Here is a 22,612-nt window from a genome sequence, read left to right as displayed (position 1 = left end):
ATGACAAGAATCTATTGTACCAATTAAAGTCTTAGTAGGTCACTGCATACATGATAGACCAAAGAAGGCAACCAGCAGAAATTTAAGTTTCATATATAGAGCGTCATAGAGGATATGAACAACAGATACTCTCATACTTAGGTATGCAAAGCTGGACACCCACTCTGGAGGGCAACAGGTCAGAATGGAGGAAAACGTCGGACTCACGTCCTACGACCCAGGAATTTTACTTTTTGGTACCTACCCTGAGAAACGCTCATGCGTTGTGCACAAGGGGTTGTGTATGACAATGATCACATAGTATTGTTTGTAATATCAAAAGATTAGAATACTGTAAATTTCCATTAATAGCAGAAGGGCTAAACTCATAGACATACCGTGCAGCAGTTGAAAACAATGAGGGCAGTTCTCTGTGTACTCCCAGGCATCTCCCTACTGTTAAATGAAAAAGTAATCAATAATGTACAATAGTATTTTACCATTTCTATAGTATCAATAAAATACAATAGTATTTTACCACTTCTATAGAAAAGAAACAATGCAACATCTTTTTCAGATACAAATGGAAGTGAATAAGAAGAGGTATAGCAGGAAACACAGCAAACTGGTAACACTGGTTACCTCTGGAGGGTGGGGGATTGTAGTGTCAACCTTGTCAGTCACCTTTCAACTCTGTAACAAGAAAACACCCACATATGACTTCTACAAGGACACTAAGAAACAGTGCCGTTGAGAAGCAACCTAGTCGCCATGGATGGGAGAACTGATGAACTAACTGAGGTATAGTCACATGATGAGCTCTATCCAGTAAACAAAATAAATGATCTACCCCCTGGGCAGGGGCTGAACCTTACCATCATATTAAATGAGAATGTTCCATAAGATTACATGCAAAATAACAACTTTTCTATAACTAAAATATAAATATATACTTTGAAAAACACATTTAGATCAGATTCTTTTGCAAAGTTATATGAAAAGAAAGCAAGTGAGAGATAAACCCACAATTCAGGATGATTATTACCTTGGCCTAGTGGGTGGCAGGGGGCGGCAGGGGGAGGCAGGGGAAGGCGGGTAGTCTGGGACTACGTAAGTGGAAGGGGTTACTGTCTGTATTGTCCTAGTTTTTGTATTGGATAGGAGATTCAGAAATGCCTACTACATTATTAAAAAACAATTAAGGAAAGCAAATAAAAGATAGCCATGTTATGTCCTGAATCAAAGACTAAGATTTACCCAGTTCTGTGTATTTGAGTTCCAACAGAGAGAATATTCTTGCCTTAGAGGAGTGTTCTAGCCTCCATTTACTAGATTTTAAAGCATAATGAAAAGTGATGATCATTAAATTCCACTGCATTTTATTAAAAACAACAACAAAAACTGGAGCCTAAAATTTCCAGAAATAGATACACACAGAAAATGTTAAGAACCATTTGATCCAGCAATCCCACTCCTGGGTATCTACCCAAAGGAAAAGAAGTCATTATACCAGAAAGACACTTGATGGCAGCACAATTCACAATTGCAAAGATATGGACCCACCCCACCAACCAGTGAGTGGATAAATAAAATGTGGTATCACTATACCATGGAATATGACTTAGCAATAAAAAAGAACAAAATAATGTTTTTTTTGCAGCAATTTGGATGGAGTTGGAGGATATTCTTCTAAGTGGAGCAACTCAGGAATGGAAAACCAAACACTGTGTGTTCTCACTTATGAGTGAGAGCTAACTTACGGGTACAAAAAGGTATACAGAGTGACAACAGATACTAGAGACTCAAAGTGGGGAGGGCAAGGGGGGGACGGATAAAAACCACATATTGGGTACAATGTACACTACTCGGGTGACTGGTGCAGTAAAATCTCAGACTTCACTACTGTAGAATTCATCCATATGACCAAAAGCCATTTGTATCCCAAAAGCCACTGAAACTTAAAAATATATACATACACACACAGGCGCACGCGTGCACGCACACACGAAGAAAAAAAGAAAATTATAAGAAGTTAATATTGACAGGCCTGGAACAAAAAAACAAAGACAGTATTTAGTCATTAAAATTTTGCTATTTCAACTTCATCAGTATAAATAATTAATTTAAATGGAGAGGAGTATTCATTGTAACCATAGGAATACATACATGTTTAGCTACTAAAGAAAAAGTAATCAGAAGCAAATTCAATGGACTTATCAGTTATTATTAGACTTATCAAAGACTTATCAGACTGATTTTTAAAGTCCTGGTACAATAGATACTTTTTGCACCAACAATAACAGGAACAAAGGAGGATAAGGTTTACAATCATAAGTGGCAAATGTGGCCTTCCCAATGATACTAAGAGTTCATGATCATTATAAAGGTCAATATGAAAATTTCACATGGTTAGTGGTCAAAGAGGAAAAATGCAGATAGAAACTGTGGTAAAATAGAAAATTATAAAAACCATTCGATCCAGCAATCCCACTACTGGGTATCTACCCAAAGGAGAATAAATCATACCAAAAAGACACCCGATCACAGCACAATTCAGAATTGCAAAGATATGGAACCAACCTACATCCCATCAACTGATGAGTGGATAAAGAAAGGTGAGTACAGAAATATAGACTAGGACAACTAAAATACCTTAAAAAATACCTTATAACATTGGATTTGGCATGGATTTCTTGGACATGACACCAAAAGCACAGACAACAAAAATAAAAACAGATAAATTAGAGTATTTCAAAACTCAAAACTTCTGTCCATCAAAGAACACAATCAACAAAGTGAAAAAGTAACCTCGTGGAATAAGAGAATGTATTTGCAAATCATATATCTGATAGAGGGTTAATATCCAGAATACAGAAACTCCCACAAGTCAACAATAACCCTAATAACCCAATTTTTAAAATAGTCAAAGGACTTGAAGAGACATTTTTCCAAAGACAACATACAAATGACCAGCAAGCATATAAAAAGATGCTCAGCATCACTCATCATTAGGGAAATGCAAATCAAAACCACAATGAAATGTCACCTTACACCCACTAGGATGGCAGCGATCTAAAAAAGCAGAAAATTACAACCGTTGGGGAGGATATGGGAAACTCAGAACCCTTGTGCACTCTTGGTGAGAATGTAAAACGGTGTAGTTGCTATGAAAAACATACAGTGGTTCCTCAAGAAATTAAAAATAGAAATACCATAAGATTTAGTAATACCACTCTGGCTATATACCCAAAAGAACTGAAGGTAGGATCTCAAAAAGATGTGTGTACATTACAGCATTATACTTGTAAATACAATAATATAGGTATTTGTACATAGCACCATTATTTACAATAGCCAAAAGCAACCCAAGTGTCCACTGATGGATGGATGGATAAACAAAATATGACATAAAATACAATATTATTTGGCTTTTAAAAAGGAAGGAAATTCTGACACATGCTACAACATAGATGCATCTTGAGGACACTGTGTTCAGCAAAATAAGCCAGTCACAAACAGACAAATACTTCATGATTTAACTGATATGAAGTACCTGGAGTAGTCAAACTCACAGAAAGTAGAAAGAATGGTGGTTGCCAGGGCTGGAGGGAATGGAATGTTTAATATTATTTAATGGGTACAGAGTTTCAGTTCTGTAAGATGAAAAAGTTCTGGAGATTGGTTGTCCAACAATGGAAACATACTTAACACTACTGAAAGTATACTTAAAAATGATTCAGATGGTAAACTTCCATTATATGTATTTCACCGCAAAAATTTTTACGAGTAGCAACAAATAAATAAAATTGCAAAAACCTGATGTTAGCAGCTATGTAGGGAAATGGATATAATATACTTACAACAGGAAGTGCAGCTTTCTGGAGTCATTTGAGTCTGTGAAGAGTTATAAAAGCCTAAGTGCTCACTGCCCAGGCATGCCACTCCAGGGATATATATGTACACTAAATTTACAGAGATGCTCACAGCTGCACAATTTCAAATAGTCAAAACAGTTTAACAACTCAAGAGATGGGCTAAATAAACTTTAGTATAAGCACAATGGCATAAAATCATGCAATCATTCATTCATGATCTTTTTTGAGGATGAACAAGCAGATGAAAGTTATGCTTTCCACAGAAAAATACACACAATTTCAGAGCATTTATAGACTTCTAGAAACCCATCCATGGGACTTCCTCTGGAAAGGTTAAGAATCCTGAGAAAAAGCCTCTTCAAATGTGTTTGTGAACTCTGCTGCTACAGGGAAATATTAGTGGAAACAAAACTAAGTGTAGAAACAGATCAGCATGAAAAGTCTGGCGCCAGGTGGGCAGGCAGGCAGCCAGCCACAGAACAGGGAGAGGGACCCAGGAGGAAGGGGCTAGACCTGACGCTAGGCACCAGAGGAGGCGGGAAAGGAGGGCAGAGGCAGGAGAGTTCACTGTGAGAGCTCAACAAGGAGTAGCTGCTGCCAAACATCTACATTCATTTACTCGCATTTCACAGACACAGGCTCGGGGAGGTTAAGTGACTTGCTCCCAGACATAAAGTTGCCAAGTAGTCCAGTCAGGATTCGAACCAGCTCCAGTGCCCTACTAGGTCCAAATCTACTCAGACGGGGAAACAGAGTCAGGGACGAGCAACAACCAGAAGCCCATTCAGGAAACACCAGCCTGCCCTCGAGGTCTTCTGCAGTGAACCCTCCCACTGTGACAACAACCCTCACAGGACAGGGCTCTCTGGTCACAGGAGGTGGGCTCTGAGAGCACCATGCCCCTCCTCACACACAGACTCCACAACACACTCCACCGGGAATAAGGTTTCAATGTAAAAAAAATGAAACCATACAAGTTCCACAAGAAAGTATGGATTAATATTTATATACTCTTGGGGTGGAAAAGATCTACACATAACAAGTTCAGAAACCACAGTGATAAACTATCCTCAGAAAATCATGTAACTTTTATCTATCTGAAACACAAAATTAAAAGGCAATCTATAAGCTGGAAAAAATATTTGCATCAAATATAACAAAATATTATTAATATCCTTAAGATATAAATAGCTTTTACAAAACAACCAATAGAAAAATGACTAATTAGGAATTCGAATATCATACACACACACACACACACACACACACCACAAATGGTCAATCAACATATGGTAGAGATGTTCAATCGCCAGCAGACAAAGCAATGCTCACACCCACAGAGAAAGCAGACTCGATCCACTGGAGGAGCAAAGTTTTCAAAGTGATAAAGCCCGTTCTGAGGAAGAGGGGAAGGCATCAGGTTTGCCTCACTAGTGACAACACAAATTGAAAAAAATCCCTCCCTGGTGGGCAGTTTAGCAATATGAACCTGAAGTCTTAAGAGTTTAACAGAGTCATTTCCTTCTCGAAATGTATTTAGCATTCCCAAAGAGATAACAGACGTGAAAAAGTCTGAGCTACAAGGAAAGTCATCACAAGTATTATTTGCTAAGAGGAAAAAAAAAACTAGAAAATACCCTGTATGTCCACTGAATCAAGATCGTTTAAATTGATACAGCCATGCAAGGGAACATCCTGTCATCATTAAAAGAAGGTGTTCACTATATACTAAATAGTCACAAAATAGAATTTACGGCATAATCCCATTTTTGTATAAAAATGTACTTATCCCATGCATACAAAAGAAATCCTCCAAAAGCAAATATGCCCATAACGATTGTTAATGGTAAGATTACTGAGGACTCCTTTAAAAAATTTCCTTATTTGCAAACTTTACAGTAAACTTTTTTTTTTTTAAACATATTAGACCTCAATGAAGAATTATTTAAAAGAGAGGAAAGGCAGTGCAGGGCTGGGGGTCCTGGAGGGTGGTGGCGGGTCATCCTAACCAGCAGGCTGGAAGGTGCTGGAGGGGATGTCCTCACTCAGAGGAAGGTCAGTCACCTGCCTTGGAACACGTACCTGCTCATCTTTTCGTAATGTTAGTGTTCATTTTGCTATCTTCCTGTTGCCATTTCCAAACAGCATCAGTATGTTTTTGTTTGTTAAATATGAACATTTAAAACACATCATAAACATCTGTAAGCCTATTTGGGCATGTCTTCATTTCATGCCAGCACTGCACCGTAACGAGTAGCACACAGAGCCAGAGAGTAACACCTCCTCCAGAGGCCTCACTGCACACAGAGAGTTAGCCCCGGCATTAAGGGTCCTTGGAATCCCTTAAGAGTCATACTCGATAAGATGCACCGAGGGCAGCTGAGTCAATCTCCTTTTTGTAACACAGGCCGTTCCTGCAGTTCTCATTGTCGCCAACCTGGGCATACTGAGGAGCCTCAACTAATACTGGCTCTCAGGGTCCTTTCCTTTTTAAAAGAAGTTCAACTTTTGCTATTCTTATGCCCCATAACTTTCAATTTGCACAAGATCAGCCATGCCTGCTCACTGAATTCCATTATTATTACCCACACCTCTGGAAATTCACAGAAAGTCTGAATTCAGATCTATGCATAAGGATGCAAACTGATTAGCAATAATTGCTGGCACTGCCATCAACACCTCCTGTTGATCTCACCTGATCTGAGGGTAACTGAAGGCAAAGAATGTGGCCCCAGCCCCTGGACTGGAGTGGAGGCAAAGAGGGTGGCGAGCTGTCTTCAGCAGTCAGACTCACCTCTCTGCTCCTGTGTCAACAAGTGCCATTTCATCCCCACTTCCAATCCCCAACATTTATACCCCGTGAATCAATTCTTTTTTTTTTTTGAGACAGAGTCTCGCTCTGTAGCCCAGGCTGGAGTGCAGTGGCCGGATCTCAGCTCACTGCAAGCTCCGCCTCCCAGGTTTATGCCATTCTCCTGCCTCAGCCTCCAGAGTAGCTGGGACTACAGGCGCCCGCCACCTCGCCCGGCTAGTTTTTTGTATTTTTTAGTAGAGATGGGGTTTCACCGTGTTAGCCAGGATGGTCTTGATCTCCTGACTTCGTGATCCGCCCGTCTCAGCCTCCCAAAGTGCTGGGATTACAGGCTCGAGCCACCACGCCCGGCCATTTACACAGAGGCATCTATCTATAGCAGTTATCTTCCAGGGTGGAAGCAAGTTTTGTAATAATCATAAAAAACAAGAGAAGAAACAAAGAGTCTTGAAAAGAAGACAGGGTGGTTATAGAGGTACTGGGGTAAAAGCAAAGCAAAGGGGTAAGATAGGAAAGGAGGCCTGGATTGTTTCTCGGGCATCCAGGGAAAGGAGTGGCAAGCAGGAAGAGGGCCCTGGACCCTGCACACAGCAGTGCCCCATTCTGGCGGTTCCATGAGCACAGACAGGTTTACTGGGTGGGTGGCTCAGTGACTTCTTCCCAGCACTCAACCCATTTGTCAGTAGTGTACACGTGGAGGGGTCACCCAGAGACAACGGCACAGGCAAATAAGACACAGTCGTAAGGATGGCAGCCAGTCCCGCAGCTCATGAGAAGTAAAGAATCCTTCCGGTCATGATCCCCCACCATTTGTGTTGGTCCCCCTGGCCAGTCCCAGTTCAGCCCTTATCTCCCCTTCTCAGGCCAACAGGCTCAGATGAGTAGAACAAGTCTCCCTTGCTGCTCTCTTTGAAACAAGCACCTTCCTTCTCAGCACAGAGGCTGGCGGTGGCTTCCATTCTATGCCCAATGTTTGTCTCCTGTAAGCATAAACCTCACACCCCAAGAGGTAACACCGAACAGCAGTGCAAGGACAGAACAGTCCCACCCAGGACAAAGAGGCAGTTTGCAAGCCAAGATGTACCCTCCAGATTCCATGTGCTTCTGCTCACACCTTTGCACAGCCTCTGCTTGCTTAGTGTAGCACACACACAGGGAAGCCCAGACGTTTCAGTCACTCACCAAAAGGAAAAAACAAGCCAAATTCTTTAGTGAGATAAGAATTACACATATACTTAGACCCAAATCCCAGACACATTCCAGCCTCCCAAAGACTACGGAATATACATATTATGTGTCCATTTCTGTTTTTATTCAAACGTTCCCCTAACCAAACAAAAATAAGTACCACTTAGAACTCTAACCAGGTAATGTTTTAAAATATTATGGCAAAGTACTCCCCACCTACACACACCCACCTTCACTGGCTTGAGTGGTTCATCACATTTCAAACAAATGATTACCAACTCCCAAGAGATACCCTCCCCACCCAGCAGTCTGCAGACCACTTGGGATAATACCAGTTCTATCTGTGGTTACCATGCTCTCCTACATGGCCTTAATTACTTGGAGCTAGCAAATCTAGACCTAAATCTACAATATGAAGATACATCCACAACTTCCTTATGAAGGCAATGTGATAGGGGTCGAGAAATGTAACATAGCAATACAACAATTCTCATGAGTTTAGAACTCAAACCTTTATTTGTGCTGTAAAGTGGAAGAAAAGTGATTAGTAATTACGTACATGATGTAACAGAATTAGTTCTTACCATACAGAGCAACACACCAGTACTTTTAACCATCTACTTTTACAGTTTCAATTTCACAACAGCATACCGGAGACTATTTCCCCATACATGCATGAGTAATACACTCTAAATCCCAACAACAGGAATTGTTTGCATCATCCCCAAGTCACTGGTTAAGAACTAAACTACCATGTCAACATATTTTTAAACATTTAAAAAATGGAACCCAGAAGACAGAAAGATCCCAAGGATAAAAATAACCATGATTTAAAAAATTTTAAGTGAAATTTAAAGGGAAGAAGGAAATGATAAAAGGCCATTGGTATTACTTTACCAATTCAATAGACGCAGCTCAGAACCAAGCAGGGTTTTCAGATCACACATGTAGTAAAGGCAACTCACCCACTCCCTCCCCACAATCTCCATCCCCTTTCCTTTTTAGCTCTTGTTTTCCACACGGATTTTAGGTGATAGTTTCTCCTCTAGTCTTGGATCATTTATAAAGCACACACATTCAAACTAAAATTACAATAAATTATTCATTCTAACCTTAGCAAAGGCACGTGGATTCTGTCTGCTACCAAGTATTAATTTTACAGTGACCACAAAAGGTTATTTGGTTCTTGTTACAAAGACTATGATTTGAAGATACTAGGTAGGCAAAAATTCTGCCATTACTAATATTGACCAAACACAGAAAAGATAACACAAGTGTTTCTAAGGCACGATTTACATACAAAATTCCCGTGAAATGCACTGCAATTTCACTTCACTCATGATTTCAATCACAAGGTATCTGTGACAAATGAGTTACAAATCCAGGAGCCCATCTAATCTCATCTTAAGCAGTCCCTTAAATATGTCAAAAGCCCACAATGTAGGCATTTATAAGGCTTTTCTAAGACTTCCAGCTCCTGAAAAATCACACCTTCACAGCTTCAGATTGACCACCTAAGTTGCTAAGGGGCAGCGAAGGATGCTGATCTGCTACGTCTGCAAGTCTGACACCCATCTTTCTAGTGACTAATTCACTTGATAACACCCACACCCCAAACAAAACAACCCTCTAAAACAGGCTGCCTTGGTCACCGGGAGGAAGTTGGTAAAGACACTTGCCCTGCCTGTGAGATGGCATCATACACCCCTCCCTGTGGTTCTCGGAAAACGGGTGACTCTGTGTCATCTGTTTTCAGTTACACTTTTTCAGTCTTCCCCACCTTGCAGCAAAGCAAAACAATTTTGTTTTGTTTTTTTTTTTCTTTTCTTTTTTTTGCACTTAAAGTTCTAAGCTTTGGGAAAGCTTCTAAGCAACTTTTCACTTCCAAGCAACAACTTAACCAACACTAACTTACTATTATTAATTAGTATTTTCTTGGCTCACCCACCGCACAAAACTCCCCAAAGCCCCAGATAATTCCCTTCAACCTGCATTTCCTACCACCCACACTCTATACCTAACCAACCCTCTCCCCCTTCTTCACCCTCATCCCTCCCAGTCCCAGTGCCAAGCTGCACACCCCCATCCCCCACACTGCAACTCCCACGTGACCAGTGCCAAGCTGTCCCCTTCTCCCCGTCTCCCACAACTCCCACCTCAGGGTCCTCTTATTAGAATGCCAAAAAAGCATTATGAAATCTAACGAAGTTCAGGTGTAAAAAAACGAAGCAAGAACAAAAGAGCACTACCGGTATACCCACCATTCCCTTCTTAGTAATCTGCAATGCAATCACAATGCCCAAACTAGACCTGCCATTTCTCACACACACATTTAGGAATGACCAACTTGTACCCTCCCAGAGCTTAGCATAACACAATGACACTCTTGACAATCTGCTTCCTCTAATACATCCCCCGTCTAAGGCATTTAAAATTAAACAGCTTTCCAACACCCCAAGTTATTTCATCAGGCTAAGAACTTCTCCGAGCAACGCACAGGCAGGCAGGCAAACAGGGGGGTAGGTGAGAGGTCACGGGGCTCCATCTGCAAGCTCCATCTATAAGGCATCAATCTGCGTTGTGGCATCAACGTTAAAATGTTCTACAGCTTAGGGATCTTCTTGAAGCAAGGTTCCAAGCACAGAACTACTATGACCGGAGGCTCAATTTAGAAGACGCAGCATCTGAAAATCTTTACCCCAGGAAAGGAGGGGTGCCTGCTGGCATTCATGGGCTCTGGAACAAGCATTTATTCAAAGCTGATGGCCCCTCGAGCCGGATGCATCTGCTGTGGATATTTTAAGATTGTCCCCCATAAGCTCATCTGAAAACTTTAAATGGTAGCCTCCTGAATACAGGGCTTCCCCAGCAAGGCCTGGAAACATGACATTGGAGAACTTCCTCCTCCTAAGCCTCTGGAAATTCAATCTGCAGGCATCAATTGAGGCGGGCTCTCTCCTCCAGGGTCTCCCCTCCTGCACTGCTAGGACTCACACTGGCCAGGGGCTCCATGTCTCCCGGTTCCATCTGCTCGCCATGAGGAACACTATAGTAACAAACCACGGTCCATGAGGCATTTTTGTGACTTTCAGCTGGATGGCTGCAGGCCCACCCAGGGGTGCACATTCACTCCCCACCCTCTCTGCAGGCAAGCAACACCGATCTGCCCCACCCCAGACTCAGCGGGAAGGCCTCTCTTTCTCCACCATTACCAACAATACCGACTCCAATAGCCACTCAGCTACTGTCCCGGGCTTACCAGACGACCAGGTAATGTTTTAAGTGAATGGGTAAGTTAAAGGGAGGAGGAGGGGTGGAGTGAGCTCACAGAAGAGTTTAGCGCCAAACCTAGAGAAAAGTCCAAAAGGAGCACTGCCACCTGGAAAATAAAGCGTTGGTCAATGTTGTCCCAACACCCGAGCAGCGTGCCTCGCAGTCCCCGCCTGTCAAACATGCTAGGTGCTGCACCAGTCACCAGTGAGGATGACGCCTTAACACCGCATCACGCCTCAGACCACCCTTCACCTCCGCCCCCGGGGCCTGGCTTCGCACCCAGACGTGGACGCTCCACCAGGCTGGGCCCGGCCTGGGAGCGAAAATTACATACCACCCTGGGCCAGAGCGGTCAGCCCCGCCGAGCTAAGTTCAGTTCCACAAGACCAGGCCTCATCCCCAGGCGGGTTCACAGCCCTTGGTCTGGAAAAAAAGGGGCTGCTGGCATGGACAAGTTCAAGCTCGGCCCTCCCGGCCCTTCTGCAGCCCTGCACCCACTGCCTGCCTTCCTGATCATTTCCAGGGCCGCAGCGGCCCATTCCTCCTGGCTCCTCCACCCCTTCTACCTCTCCCTGCCTTCCTGCTTCCACACAGACCAACCCACGGGGGCTCACTCAGCCATGCAAGAGTGGCGCCCACCCAGAGGTCAAGTTCCCCCTCCAGCAGGCAGTAGGGACAGCCTGGCCTGGAGCATGGCTGTCCTCTCTGGGGGCTCCTGCGGGCATTTTCCACGCAGCCTGCCCCACTGTGGTTTCTTCAGACCTAGTCTCCTTGTCAAGCTTCCTTCTCACACCCGCTGGCCCCCCAGTCTCATCTAACTCAATCATCTCTGTCTGTCTGTCCCGAGGCCCTGAACTGGCCACTTCCTCCCACACAACTACACCCAAGTGCGCCTCCCTCCCTATCGCTAACTTCTGCTGGACCGGCCACAACTTTTGTTTTTATAGCCCTCGGCCGCATCACCGGGGTCACTGTTCAACGGAACGATTCCTCCACACAGCCACCGAAAAAAAAGTCCCTCCCCGACCCAGCCCGGACAGACGACCCGGGCGGTGCATGGTCTCCTAGGCGCCTCCCACGCAAGGACCCCAGTTTATCCCCGCTTCTCCTTAGCAGTGCTTTTTGGGATCGCGGACAGCGCTCAAAGTGACATTTGGAAGGCGGATGCCATGACGGAGAAGACTTTCTTCCTGGGTGTTGTCGGGGTCGGGCGGGGCGCGCTTCCCAGAGAGGCTCGGGAAGAAGCGGGCGGGGGCGCCCTCCTAAGTGGGCGACGGGAGCCGCCGGGGTCGCCTCAGGTCACCACGCCCCTACGAGGCCCGAAAGAAGGGCCGGCAGGACGTCTGGAAAATTCCAGGCGGCGGCGGAGGGATCTCTGCAGAGGGCGCGTCCAGCCGGGAGGCGCGCGTGACTCTCGGGCGGCGGCTCCTAGTCGGGCTCGGCCAGTGACGTCAGCGTCCGGGCACGGGGCGGGGGCGGGGCGGCCCAGAAGCCAAGCGGGGCGCTGCGAGGGGACGTGGAACGCTGCGCACCCCAACAGGCGGTTTCTATGGTCAGGAAACCCTGCTGCGGGCTGATGGCGTCCAGGATCCAGTGGGTGACAACATGGAGCCCCGTGGAGCCGCGCGGGCGCTTCGGGGACAGGCGTCGTGGTTGTGACTGTTCCCAGGGGCCTGGCGAGGGGACGTGTTTTCCTGAGAACGCGCATCCCTGACAGGGTAGAACATTCAAGAAGTGTGTTCAGGATGGATTAAGTGGGAAAAGGCCGTTGCAAAATAATGTAAAACCAAGATTTTGTGCGGAAAGCAGTATCTGTCATAGCCGAGGGACCGGCTGTTGGCTCATTTTACATTTGGGTGGGGATGGGGAGAAAGGTTATTTGTTTATTTATTTGCCGCATTTGCAAGCAGGCACCCCCAGCCTGGCTCTTCTGGAAGCAAACCTGGTGAACTCCTGAGCCCTCCACCAAGGGGGGCAGGACCCGAATGTCTGGAGAGGACTTTGGACCGTGTAGCTGGCGCCTCACTTGCTAGGGGGTGCAAGGTGATGAGGAAGTCCTGGCCCCTGAGGTAGAGGTAGAAAAAGGACCCCGGTCTAAGTAACCAGAACGGAAAATGGGATCTGACAGGAACTTCTTGCCAGGAACCTCTCCCTGGTTAACACCCACACCCCATACAAAACAACCCCCTAAAAACAGGCTCCCTTGGCACGGGAGGAAGCTGATGACATTTCGCCTGCGTCTGTGAGGTGGCATCAGCAGGCAGGGCTGGGCCCGACATGCACCCCTCCCTGTGCTTCTCGGAAAACTGGTGACTGTGTGTCATCTGACCCATCAGCACAGAAGGTGGTGATGTGGCAAGCCCAGGCTTGCTCCCTGGCGGCTGCTTAGCCCTGTTTTTGTGCCACGGGAAGATTCCGGCAGTGAGGCCTCCTCCAGGATCTGCCCCATCGGTCTCGTCCTGACTATATCTCCCGGGGTGGGTTGGGGTGGGGTGATTTGGCCTGAAAGAACCGTGTGGAAAGAGGGAATTGTCTGTCAGAATGTTCTAGAAAGCTGGGCAGCTTATGAAACCTATGGAGTGACTCTTCCCTGCTGCTTCACAGTACTGGGCGGTGGAGTCAGCCAGCCCTTTCTTTTATCTCACCAGGCATCTGAGAGGTGGGTCATCACTGTAGTGCTGTTTCCAGGCCCCAGTTGATGTCTTAACTTGCTTTTCTCTATCTCAGGTCTCAAAATCTCTCTAATTCACACACATCATTCCCAAATCCCAGAAACAAACTATGGTAGATTTTATTTTTCAAAAAAGAGTGGGATCCAATTGCTTTTGAAGGCCAAGGTGGGAGGATTGCCTAGAGGCCAGGAGTTCGAAACCAGCCTGGGAAACACAGCAAGACCCTGTCTGTACAAAAAATGAAAAAAAAAAAAAAAAAAAAAAAAGCCAGGTGCACATGACTGCCTGTAGTCCCAGCTATCGGGGAGACTGAGGCAGCAGGATCTCTTGAGCCTAGGAGTTTGAGGCTGCAGTGAGCTAGGATTGTGCCACTGCACTCCAGGCTGGGCAATACAGTGAGACCTCTTCTGATATATGTATATATGTATATATTTTCTTTCTTAAGTAGGGAGAATTATTGACATACAAAGCATAGGATTCTGTAAAGCATGGGCTTCCCTGTCACAAAGGGAACCAAGGCTCTTTTGTGCCCTTGTGTCTGGAGCTGCCTCTGCCACCCTGGGTTTTCGAGGATAAAAGGGCACTGTTTCAGAGGGTCCTTATGTAGAAGCTTTGCTGGCCTCCAATTTCCACACAGTTCATTTTTCTCAGGAAAGGAGCGTATTTAAGGAGAAATGAGCTGAGGGTAGACAACCACATGGGTATCTCTGTCCTGCCTTAAGGAGCCAAAGCTGTGCCCACAGTAAGAAGGGTACACATTGGACCTGGGTTCTGCTCTCTTCTTCTGCAAATAAGTCTAAAAATACCTCTGCCCTGCTGGAGGGCGAGAGCAGGGAGGCTGGTGTCAGCAGATTTCTCTAGATCAAAACAAGTTGTTCCAGAAAACAGCAGCAAACAGAGGCCCTTGGATTCCGGGGTGGGGCTGGGTGGTGAAGGCCCCACCCTGCCCGGGTGGGTGGCCACCGCCTGCTTCTTCCCAGGCAGGCAGAGGAACAGGAGGGGGCTGCTTTGGCAACATCTGGATTCCAGGGTCAGGGCCCTGTCTCCAAGGCCTTCCTTTCTTTTCTTTTTTTTTGATGGAGTCTTACTCTGTTGCCCAGGTTAGAGTGCAGTGGTGTGATCTCGGCTCACTGCACCCTCCACCTCCCGGGTTCAAGCGATTTTCCTGTCTCAGCCTCCCGAGTAGCTGGGATTACAGGCTTACACCACCACTCTGGCTAATCTTCTTTTTTGTATTTCTAGTAGAGACAAGGTTTCACCACGTTGGCCAGGTTGATCTCAAACTCCTGGCCTCAAGTGATCCGCCTGCCTCGACCTCCAAAAGTGCTGGTATTACATGGGTAGCCACAGCGCCTGGCTGTCTCTAAGCCCTTTTTCTTGCGTCTATTGCCAGTCAGGACCACTGGTCTCCCGGGTGCCTGGCCCCCACATCTTGTTGTGAAGCCAAGTCAGTTCTGTGGTTTCCAAACATACAGACAGACCAGTCCCAGGAAGTACCTGGGTTTTCCCATAGGAGCCCCTGGAAAAGGGGAGCAGGAGCTGGGTAAGAAAGGGTGGTGCTTCAGGCTTATACCAAGGGCAGGACAATGACAGTGTTGCTACTACTGCTTGAGAATGTCCAGGGCCCCAGCCCTCCATTCTCCATGGGTCCAGTTCTGGAGCTGTGGCCTCCAGGGCCATTTTGGACTCCCTGCTCACCAGAGATCTGAGGCCTAGGCCCTTTCTGAGCCCTGAGGCCGCGCAGCTCAGGGCCTGGGTCTGGAAACTGCAGTGTCACTGTGTGCTGGCCGGGAGCCCATCTTTCATGCCTTGTAGCCAAGGCAGGAAACATAAGCTGGGCCCCACCCCCAACTCTAACCGGCCTCTTCCTGTGAGCCTCTGGCCTGCTCTGCCCCCACCTCTCATGTGACCGGGGCAGGCCACCGCACCCAGCCTTGCTTCCCCCATTTTGAGGCTGCTCTCGGCCTTAACATCTCTTGATTCTGACAATGTAGTTTTTCCTGGAACACTCTTCACCCAGTTGCTGCCTAGTCCACCCCCACTGCTCCTTCAGGCTCTGCCCCAAGGTCACCACTCAGCCAGCCTCCTGACCACGGCTGTAAAGCACCCCCGAACTTCATCTCCTCGAGGGAAGGGTTTCGGTCTGTTTTGCCTGGGATCGCTGTCCCCTGGCACGGGACTTTGCACTTTATGTTTTGTAAAGGTCACTGAGCACGGTGAGGTTCTGGGTAAATATTTGTGGACTGACTGAGGAAGGGAGTTCCCAGGTCAGCTGTGGCCCCACAAATGTGATGACAGGCCCAGCTCTGTGGGTTCCTAGGTCAGGAGGCAGGAGAGGGAAGGGCAACAGCTGCTCTCTGTGGACTGGGACTGCCTGGGGTGGTCAAAGGGAACTGGGGTGCACTCTCAGCCACACGTTGGCAGAGGCAGAGGCATTTGAGGGAGAGGGAACTCCCACGGCCCTGGTTTACAAAGCCTAGGTGAGGTGAGCATGTCCCGGAACTGCTGCACCCACAGAAGCCGACTGTCCCAGCCCCAGCCCCACGGGCCCTTCCTCCTTCCCAATTGTCCTGGGCCCTCCCTCAGCACCTCCCATACCCCCCACACATACTGAGCCCTCCAGCTATTTTTAACACTTTGACCTAATATGGGCTGGTCCACCACGTGTGCTGGAAAGCAGGCTGCCTGCCAGGAAGGCGAGGCAGGGGAGGGACCCTCTGGAGGGAGCGTCTCACTCTTGCATTTGACCCCTGTCTCCTCGGGCTGTGTGGGGTCTGTGTGTGCCGTTTCCTCACTACTGCCGAGGCAGATCTAAGGGGGGCTTCCTCTGCGCAGGGCCAAGCCCCAGGCCTCAGGCTGTGCTTTACAGGAAAGAACTTTGCGGTGTCAGCCCCTGCATCTGGATCTCCTGGGACTACCCCCGTTCCCTGCCATGCTAGAGTTCCTGGGTGCCTGCCCCTTACCCCAGGCCCTGGTCCCCAGTCCTCCTGAACATGCACCCACTCCTTGGAGCCTTGCCTGAGCTGGCACCCCAGAACACCCTGCCCTCCTTGCCTCCTCCTGCCTCTTCACTAGCTCACTGTCACCTCTGTCTCCTGTAGCCCCATCCTAATGGTCATAGTGCTCACCAGACCTTCCTGTTCCCATCCTGCCATGCTGAGCGCCTATGTCCTCACTTCTGTTCCTGCAGAGGGAAGGCCTGTGGAATGCGTGTTTGGGCACCATAGCCCTGCCTCCCCGGGCTGCCCTGCAACTCCAGCGGCCCCTAGACCTCCTCCAACCCTCCCCACCCCCCCTTGGCCAAATAAGCAAGCCCAGCTTTCCTAGGCCCCACACTTTTGCCTGTGCCAACCTTTCCAGCCTCCTCCCCAAGCTCACCCACTGGGAATCCTGGCACCAGCTCCTCTGAGCAGGGAGCCCGGGTGCTGACATCCCACCACCTCCACCCCAGGTTTGCAAAGCCCTCTCTCTTCTCCAGGACTGCCAGCAGCCCCCACTGCCAGAGCCTACCACTTTCTCTTGGGTCCCTGCTGACGGGAATAGCGCACTGTGCTTGTCCCGGTAGCCCCATCACAGCACCGGTTGTGACTCTGCCCCAACCCACCTTGGTCTGATTGAGTGCCCTCTGTGAGCAAGTTGGCCGTGGTGCCAGGGCTTCCGCGGGGGAGTAGAACCCCCCTGCCCGCAAGGCTGCTGACCTTGACGATGCCGTATGGGAAGCCTGGCTGGGAGAACCTGTCAGGGTCACTTCCACCCCCACAACAAAGTGCCAGGGTCAGATGGGCACCGGACAAATAAGTCCTTGGGAAGAGCTGGAACTATTATTATTCTCGCTTTTTCTTTTCTTTTTTTTTTTTGAGACAGAGTCTCGCTCTGTCACCCAGGCTGGAGTGCTGTGGCCAGATCTCAGCTCACTGCAAGCTCCGCCTCCCAGGTTCACGCCATTCTCCTGCCTCAGCTTCCCGGGTAGCTGGGACTACAGGCGCCGCCACCTCGCCCGGCTGGTTTTTTGTAGCTTTTTTTTTTTTTTTTTTTTTTTAGCAGAGACGGGGTTTCACCGTGTTAGCCAGGATGGTCTCGATCTCCTGACCTTGTGATCCCCCCGTCTCGGCCTCCCAAAGTGCTGGGATTATAGGCTTGAGCCACCGCGCCCGGCCCTCTCTCTTTCAAATTATACCAAAGAGTTAAAAATAGCAGGAGGACTTAGTGTGTGAGGCGGGGACAGGAGGTGCTGGAAGAGGACCCAGGGCAGCTGGGAAGGAGGAAGGGCCCAGGGGCAGGGGCCGGACAGTCAGCTGCCTCAGGAGGGGTTGTGCTCACCCCATCTCTTAGATGTCTCCAAATAGCACCAGTTTAAGTATTTTTACTAAGTTGTCATTTCACAGAAAAACACACGTCTAAAGCAGAATCTGCTTCCAGGACATGGATGCTGATCTTTGGAAAACTCAGGACCCATCACGAAGCTGAAGAATGCCCCCCCTTACCACCAGGGAAACCCCTTACCCTGTGTTCTTGAAAGTTGGGGACCCCCATCATGGGCCCAGTGGCAGGAAGAAGGTCAGGGCAGTCAGGAGCCAGGACTCCCACTCTGAGAGGTGGTGAGCACGCAGCGCCAGACCCAAGGCCCCCCAGATTCTGCCGTGGGGCACGACCCTGGTTCCAGGTTGCCTGGGCTGGCGGTACTGTTCACTGTCCCTGCAGCCCGTCGGCAGGAAAGAGTGGGCTCAGCTGCCCCCTGCTGGCCGCAGCCGAACTAGCAACTTGCAGATGGGCGCAGGCTCCGCTCCACCCAGGCTGTCCGCCCAGTGCGGGCGAGAGGCACTGGACTTGCTGCTTAAAACTGAAGTCCTCAGACCCAGGCCCAGCCCTGCACCCCCGTTCTGGGTGAAGTTGGGTTGAAAGAACACGTTCCTCCATATATCACAGCCTTGAGCCCGACACATCACATCCCCCCATATGCCTCCACTTCCTGGGCCCGACACAAACACATTCCTCCATATATCACAACTTTAGAAGAAAAACCACACCTGGAGAAGCTCCGATAAGGTTACAACCGTTTGTAAAAGCGCAGGAACCAATAGGAAGGCTGCTAAAAGCATAACTTAAAATGTAAACCAATTGTAATGCTGTAACCTAGAGAAATGCCTTGTTCCTCTGTAACCTGACAAGCCCTGTTTACCTCAAGCTATAAAAAGCAAGCGCACGCATTGTTCGAGGCCCTCTTGAACGCTGTGGAATGGAGGGACCAAGTTCGAACTTGCAGTAAAGATCCTTGCCGCTTGGCTTTGACTCTGGACTCTGGTGGTCTTATTTGGGGAATAAACGGTCTGGGCATAACAGGGTAGTCTGCCTACTTTTTTTGAAATGTGGGGTGGATTTGGACAGGGAGAAAATGCCAGGTAGCTCTAAAGTCCTCTGTGCTAGGGAGAAGAATGAGCGATGAGAATCTGTCCCGAGGCCTGCACCTCCTTTGGGTCAGGACTGTCAGTGTCCCTTAGGCTCAAAGTCACAGGCTTTGGTTGACTGACCCTGCTCCATCCCATGCCCTCTCACTTTGCTCCATTTACCTGTATCCTACTGAGCCGATCAAGCCCCCTCCTCCAGGAAGCCTTCTTTGATCACTGCTCCCCCTACCAGTCTATTGTCTGTTCATCTTTGTCTTGTGTTGGGTGGTGGCCGGCACATCTGTTGGGGCATCATGTGTGTGCAAAGTGATTTTTGTTCTTATCTGGTCTTTATGTTCTTATCCCCGGTGTCATCTGAAAAGCTGCCTGGACTCTGAGCTGATGTCTCCATGGGTAACTCAGTTGCTAATCCTGCAACTCTGTGTGCAGGGAGCAGTTGGAATTCCTGCTCCCTGACAAGTGTCAGAGGCTCCTGGCACATCCTCCCCAGCCCTCTCCTTTCCAGCTTTATCTGTGCCCCTTGCACCTTTGTTTTGTCAGACTGAGCATGACAGCGTCCTGGGTCGCCTTGGTTGCTGTGGCTTTTCTGAGTCCCAGCAGCACCTCTGGCCTCCCGTGGGTCTCTCCATGCACTACCACTTGACTGGGGGCTGGCCACATGAAGCCTCAGCTGTGGGTCTGCGCAGGCTTCTTGCTGGGCTTGGGTTGTGGCTGGAGCCTCCTGTGTCCACTAGCCCTGGGTTGGGAAGCCCCCAGGAATGGCCCGGCTGCTGCGGTAAGTGGATAATGACCTGGAAACCACAGCCTCAGAAGGGACAGTAGGATCACTGTGTTGACTGTTCTGGTCACCTCTGCTACCTGCATTCTGAAGAGCTAGGGATCGTCTGGGGACTGGGGACTGCGAAGACCTTGTCCCACTGCACTGTCCTCAGGGGCAGTCTGGGCAGAGCCTCTTCAGGTCTTCCGGCCTCTGGATCCAGGTGCTGGCTGAGCCAGGCTGTGTGTGCCAGGCTGGCGGGGTGGGGAGTCACTCCTGCTGCTCCGTGCAACCCAAGTGTAGCTAGGATTTGAAAATAACAGCCTTTGCTGCGTTAAAGAGCCCCAAAGAAGTCCAAGACAATAATCTGTAGGGTGGTGGTAAGGGTTAAACTGTGGTCCCCCAAAAGGATATGTTCAAGTCCTAACCCTCAGTGCATCAGAAGGTGACATGATGTGGGACTAGGATCATTGCAGGTGTTATTAGTTAAGATGAGGTCGTGGTGGAGTAGGGTGGGCCCGTAGTCTAATCTGACTGGTGTGCTTGTAAGAACACAGCCCTGTGAAGACACAGACACTAAGGAAGATGCCAGGCAACCACATAGGCAGAGACTGGCTGTGCAGCCGCAAGCCAATGAATGCCTGAATGGCCGGCAAGGCACCAGAAGCTAGGAGCAGAAAAGGAAGGACTCCCAGGGTTGCAGAGGGAGCATGGCCCTGCTGAAACCTGGATTTTGGGCTTGTAGCCCCCAGAACTGTGAGACAATCTGCTTACTTTTTTTTTTTTTTTGAGACAGAGTTTTGCTCTGTCACCCAGTGCAATGGCACGATCTCGGCTCACTGCAACCTCCACCTCCCAGGTTCAAGCGATTCTCCTGCCTCAGCCTCCTGAGTAGCATGCTCCACCATGCCTGGCTAATATGGTATTTTTAGTAGAGACGGGGTTTCACCATGTTGTCCAGACTGGTCTCGAACTCCTGACTTCAGATGATCTACCCGCCTCGGCCTCCCAAAGTGCTGGGATTACAGGGGTGAGCCATCGTGCTGGGCAGGTTTCCATTGTTTAAAGCCACCCAGTTTGTGGTACTTCATTATGGCAGCCCTGGGACACTAAGACAGGTAGGAACCAAATGACTTTTGGTCACAGTGAGTCTTAAGGATGAGTGAGTGAATGAGCCAGGCACGATCACTCACAAATGCAGCCATCACAGGCTGCAGATGCTTTCACATCTGTCACCCGTAACCCCCTGAAGCACAGGTGACTGCTCCACTACGCAGATGAAGAACCCAGGGCTCAGAGAGCTGACTTCTGGCCTCACAGTGGCATGACCACCTCCCCAGACTCTGGAAGTCCAGGTGCCTGCCTCTCCTTTGCAGATGTGCACAAAACACCGTGCCCTTGTGGATGGGAACAAACCACTACGCTTGAGCCCAGTACCACCCAAGCACGGCAGGCATTATATCGTATCTCCTTTATAACCTGAGAAAGTAGGTATAGGCCGGGTATGGTGGCTCACGCCTCTAATCTTAATATTTTGGGAGACCGAGAAGGGTGGATCACCTCAGCTTAGGAGTTCAAGACCAGCCTGGCAAGATGGCAAGAAACCGTCAATACAAAAATTACAAAAATTAGCTGGGTGTGGTAGTTTGTGCCTGTAGTCCCAGCTACTTGGGAGGCTGAGCTGGAAGGATCTCTTGAGCCCAGGAGGCAGAGGTTGCAGTGAGCTGTGACCTCGACACTGTGCTCCAGCCTGGGTGACAGAGCGAGACCCTCTGTGTCTCTCTCTCTAAATAAATAAATACTCTTAGAAAACAGTGAATAACAGACCATTCTTACTCTGGGCCTGTAGAGTAAGAATAGTCTGTTTCAGCAGGGGATAGCAGTCCAGCCAGATAGGCTAGGGGGAGTGGGGCAGGGAACATGGGGTGTTGGGATGCCTAGGTGGGGAGGGGGTTGGAGAATGCGTTTTTTTGTTGTTTTTGGTTTTTTTGGAGAGAGGATCTCTCTCTGTCACCCAGGCTGGAGCGCAGTGGCATGATCACGACTCACTACAGCCTTGACCTCCTGAACCCATGTGATTCTCCCACCTCAGCCTCCTGAGTAGCTGAGACCACAGGCATATGTCACCACACCGGCAATTTTTTTTTTTTTTTTTTTTTGAGACTGAGTCTTGCCCTGTCATCCAGGCTGGAGTGCAGTAACATGATCTCGGCTCACTGCAACCTCCAGCTCTCAGATTCAAGCGATTCCCCTGCCTCAGCCTCCTAAGTAGCTGAGATTACAGGCATGCGCCACCACGCCCAGCTAATTTTGTATTTTTAGTAGAGACTGGGTTTCTCCATGTTGGTCAGGCTGGTCTCGAACTCCTGACCTCAGGTGATCTGCCTCCCTTGGCCTCCCAAAGTGCTGGGATTACAGGTGTGAGCCACTGTGCCCAGCCACTTGGCTATTTTTTGTAGAGACAGGGTCTCTGTTGCCCAGGATGGTCTTGAGCTTCTAGGCTCAGGGGATCCTCCCGCCGTGGCCTTGAGCACACCTAGACTTTCAAAAGGGAGGGGAACCTGCTTAGGCAGAAGCCCTGAGGCCGGAGACTGCAGGGTGTTCTGGAAATAAGTGGAGCCAGTATATCTCGTGGGCCAAGGACAATCCAG

At 48.6% G+C, this 22,612-nt stretch overlaps 1 long non-coding RNA gene across 1 annotated transcript; it reads right to left on the bottom strand.

The window, feature by feature from the left end:
- Window positions 1–8,346: 8,346 nt before the first annotated feature.
- LOC104662812 lies at window positions 8,347–18,464 on the bottom strand. The gene is made up of 2 exons (XR_004053672.1): window positions 18,303–18,464; window positions 8,347–12,837 (listed from the first exon to the last, which is right to left on the bottom strand). It is a non-coding gene; the product is annotated as an uncharacterized LOC104662812 (long non-coding RNA).
- Window positions 18,465–22,612: the final 4,148 nt, after the last annotated feature.

This window comes from Rhinopithecus roxellana, chromosome 15, assembly GCF_007565055.1.
Source record: "Rhinopithecus roxellana isolate Shanxi Qingling chromosome 15, ASM756505v1, whole genome shotgun sequence".
In the NCBI taxonomy this organism is placed as follows: Eukaryota; Metazoa; Chordata; class Mammalia; order Primates; family Cercopithecidae; genus Rhinopithecus; species Rhinopithecus roxellana.
The sequence above is the reverse complement of the archived record's forward strand: the minus strand, read 5'-3'. Positions and strand labels throughout refer to the sequence as shown.